The following is a 4,971-nucleotide window of genomic DNA, read 5'->3' on the forward strand; positions in this document are numbered from 1 at the left end:
TGGAGCACCTAACCTCACCCCTACCCTAAACCTACCCACTTCTGAACAATAGAAAACACGTAACAGGCAAATATAAATACAGTCACAGGTATTTATTGCAAAAACCGACCATAAAAGCATAAACCGACAGTATAAAAGCATTACAAACAAGTCGTGTTGCATTCTTCTTCTGTCATAAGTAGGGTTGGGTACCGAAACCCGGTTGCCAATATGGCACTGGTACCTATGTAACCGGTATGTACTAGAACCGAGTCAGAACGCAGATTTCGGTGCCTCATTTCGGTGCCACCAATGCTTGAGCAATCAATTGAAATATTTGTTCTCTGGTTCTCAGAAACGGACGTAAGGATCACCGGCACCGCACGTGAAAAATAATTTCCGGACTGAGAAAATTCACGAAGTCGGAAAGCTCTAATAATACAAATCCTACACATCTTTGTAGTAACGCAAGTGTCCATGTTGTTTTCAGATTCCGACTTAAAAGCACAACTCGGGAAATGAGAGCATACGAGGAGCGCGTGAATGCAGCAATTACACTTGCTCTGATTGCAGCAGGTAGATACCGTTCTATACTGTAAAAAGCATATGGTAAAAAGGCTGTCGATTTGTATGGCTATGTCGATTAGCAATGGATTATAAATATACTTAATTATTATGAAAAAAACAAAGATGGCTTGAATAACACAGATAAACTATACATTGTCGCAGTCGAGTGTTTATTGTCTTTGTTTTATCATTCAAAATGTTTATATCTTCTGTTTACTCAGTTACAGCGATAGCAATACCTGTCCATATTAGGGATTTCCTGAGTTCTATTCTTTGTGATGCATATGTAGAGTTTCTGCACAAGGGCGCCCTCTGGCGTCCAGTATGAATGAAACGACATTAAATGTGTTTATATGCGCTCAATAATGGCCAATCCATCCTATTTTTGGTCTTTTTTTTTTTTAAGTATCGGTTCAGGCACCGTTACTCAGTTACAGCGATAGCAATGCCTTTGTCCATATTAGGGATTTCCCGAGGCCTATTCATTCTGTGATGCTCATGTGGAGTTTTTTGCGCGAGGGTGCCCTCTGGCGTCCAGTATGAATGAAACAGACATTAAATGTGTTTATAGCGCTCAATAATGGCCAATCCATTCTATTTTTTTTTTTTTTTTTTAAGTATCGGTTCAGGCACCGTTTAGGCACCGGAACCATTTTAAAAGTATCGATTTGGCACCGGTATCGGAAAAAATCTAAACAATACCCAACCCTAGTCGTAAGTCTTAAGTCTAAAATAAAATATTGTAAGTCTTCTGAAGACATACGATATCTTTATGCGAAGAAGAGAGTAAAACATTTAATGTTAATCGCTGAAAATGATCTCGCTCCATTAATGTGCTCACATCTCATTCAAAAAGATACTCCCATAGCATGACGCAATCTGTCACGAGACACACAAGAGCCAATAGCATTTCACAACCAAGGCTGATGTAAGGCTTCTTCTGGTGGCATTTTTTGAATTTGCACACAAACCGCTCAGGATCTGAGCTTTACGGCGGACAGAGATGGCGATCACCTCTATTCCTCTCACAAATCAATCATTTTGCCTCGGAAGACTTGGAATATTCATACTTTTTGAATAAATTATGACTGTAGTTGAATTTGTCTGTTGTATCTTGTGTTTTATTGACAAATGATAGGTTTAGGGGCAGGGGTTGGGTTACGTGCACATAAATGTGTAAATAGTGTAATATAAAAAAAAAACTGTTGTGACTGTTTACATTGAAAAATCACACCCCAACATATATGCAATAATGGCAATATTATTACCAAATATATAATTTAATCATGACGATAAAATTCCCAGTGCCCCTCAGGTCGGCATATTGATGCCAAGGGTTTCTAATTTAAAGCAATGGAGGACCCTGCACGTCAAAAAATTAACATTTCACCTGAAAGTTATAACAGTTAGAATAGTTTGCAAAAGTGTGATAATGAACACAATGAAGCTCTGAATGTGGACTAGTATGACATTTAATATCCCAAACAACCTCTGTATCCACACATTTTCAAGGGAAGTAAGATCTTAAAACACACACACAAGGAGGTATTATGTATTTTATGCTGTAGAATAAAATGCAATGATATCTTGATAAATAAATAATAGACAAATAAATATATAAATAAATATATAAATGTTGACTTGCATGATGGAATTGGAAATAATAAAAAAACTCCAAAAGATCTTTAGATCCCCAAAAACATGTCATCCCTTCTATAGAGCCCCGAAGTTATGCTGTCAATCAAAGGTCTGGCACATCACACCAAACAGTCCCAAAAGAGGAGGAGGCAGGCATGAGCATGGCAGGTGTGAGTGTGGCCACTCTGTCTTGCTTTGCAGGGCTGGTGAGTGGCACACAGTTAGCGTGATCGTATATTGTATCACTAACTAAAGGTTGTGGGGAAAATACATTAGCATAGTTACTTCAGGAATTAAAAAAAAAAAAAAAAACTTCTGGATTTCGGATTTAACATGTTAATATTAGTAATAATACAAAATAATGAACTTAAAACTGGCTACATCTGGTTCGTGATGTTGTTCTTTCCACCATTCTGAAAAAAAGTCCAGTTGTAGAGTTCTTTTCCTCCTGGAGATGGAAAGTGCTCAGTCAATTGACCTTACAAAAACTCCTCTCCCAACAATAGAAGAGGCCTGCGGAGACATTGAGGCATATGCATGTCAGGCATAAATTCAACATTCACACCATTCTTTCCTTGGATGCATAACTCAGGAAAATATATTGAGTGATGTAGATTAAATTCTCTTTACAATCAGAAATAATATGCTTAATTAATGCATAATTTTCAGTGGTGTCTCTGCATTAGAAGGACTGTGGAGCAGATGGTGCTGTGCTGAAAAACTGCATTATATTATTCATTACATTGTAGATCAAATGGCATTCAATTAGAAGATGTATATTGGGATTGTCAATATGAAATTAGTTGAGTTTATTGTAAGCTTTTGCCTTTTAAAAAAATTCTCACAGCTTGTCTGTTTTACAGAATTCCACAGTCTTATAGTAATTTTACAATAATGTAAAAATACAGAACACTTTGAAAAGAATATATATATATATATATCTTTGGGACAAAAAGTGATAGTTTAAGGTAGATACTGTATTTGCCATGCCACATTCTGTCTTCTCTGCAAAATAGTCACTAGTGACAGGCTTGGGTTTGTATTCAAGCAAGGACTGTGCACACACTCTTGTTGTGAGCACTGTGAGGACGTAATTTTCTTGCGGCACAAAAAAAAAAAAAATCAGTTCAAAGTCACTGGTCTTTTGGAGAACTGTGCTAACAGAATATGAATTTGGGGCATTTAAGTGTTCAAAGAGGCTTAGAGCATCTTGCATAAAAGAAAAAAAAATGAGTGAACAACGTCTCTGTGGCTCATCTACTTGACATGGTCTCTGTTGACATTCAGGGCTATAGAGGTCGTATCTAGATGCTGATCCAACATCTGGTCTGGATACGAACAGGTTAAAGAGATGGGTCTTTAATCTAGATTTAAACTGACAGAGTGTGTCTGCCTCCCGAGCAGTGTTAGGTAGATTTTTCCAGAGTTTGGGCACTAAATAAGAAAAGATCTGCTGCCTGCAGTTAATTTTGATATTCTAGGTCTTATCAAGTGGCCAGAGTTTTGAGATCGCAGCTGACGTTAAGGACTATGATGCGATAAGAGCTCACTCAAATACTGAGGAGCTAAACCATTCAGGGCTGGTAATTAGAAAGATTTTAAAATGTATTCGATGTTTAATAAGGAGCTAGTGCAGAGTTGACAAAACCGGGCTAATATGGTTGCTCTTCCTGGTTCTAGTAAGAACTGTAGGTGCTGCATTTTGGACCAGCTGTAGTTTGTTTATTAAACGTGCAGAGCAACCACCCAATAAATCATTACAATAATCTAACCTTAAGGTCATGAACGCATGAATTAACATTTCTGCATTTGACATGGGTCATAATTTAGATTATTTAGATTATTAGATTATATTCATATTTAGATTAGATTATACTTTTAAGATGGAAAAATGTGGTTTTACAAATGCTAGAAACATGTTTTTTTAAAGGAAAGACTGCTATCAAATAGCCCACCTAGGTTCCTAACTGATGATGAAGAATTTACAGAGCAGCCATTATGTGTTGGACAGTGTTCTAGGTTATAACATGCAGAGGTTTTTGGTCCGATAATTAACACCTCTTTTTTGTCAGAATTTAGCAGTAGGAAATTACTAGTGTTGCCACACCAGAGGCAAGTTCAAGCTCCAACCTTGCTACCGTTTTGCTACGGTTTCCGGGTTGAACGACATGTTTCCTGGAAACGGTGTGCAACGGGGTTTGAGATACGTTTTCTCTTGTTTGGTGGGTGTGTCAAAAATGTCAGCCCAATCAGCAGCAGCATGTATATAAACCACGCGGTATTAAAGAGGCAGCTCGCACAATGTAATTAACATCAAAATAAATTTACAAGAGCAAGTATATTGTTTGCACATGTTTATTTACATTAAAGGCAAAATAACTGAAATAATAAGAGCACATGTATAGATCTGGAACTTCTTTAAGTCTGTCTAAATATCATTTAGTAATTGCAATGTCTTCTGGTCCATATCCTTTCCTTAGGAAGGTGTGCTAGACACTGATTAATGTAACATAAAAATACTATACATATTTATATATTTTGCTATTGTATTATGGAGTGACACTTTCATAAACTTTTCTATACCCCTCTGATTATATAATGGTAAATATTACAATATCATAGCACAACAACAGTGATCAGCAATAATAATAAGCCGAATACTCACAATAAAAATATAATAATACGGTCATATAGATCACAACACAGTCTCAGAGGTAAGAAGTGGATTATCCTTCACCTGAAATGTTTGTCTTTTCATCCTGAAATGCGAGGCAAATATCACAATAA

The sequence above is a fragment of the Sinocyclocheilus anshuiensis genome, unplaced genomic scaffold (genome assembly GCF_001515605.1).
Source record: "Sinocyclocheilus anshuiensis isolate Anshui unplaced genomic scaffold, SAMN03320099.WGS_v1.1 scaffold157, whole genome shotgun sequence".
Classification (NCBI taxonomy): domain Eukaryota; kingdom Metazoa; phylum Chordata; class Actinopteri; order Cypriniformes; family Cyprinidae; genus Sinocyclocheilus; species Sinocyclocheilus anshuiensis.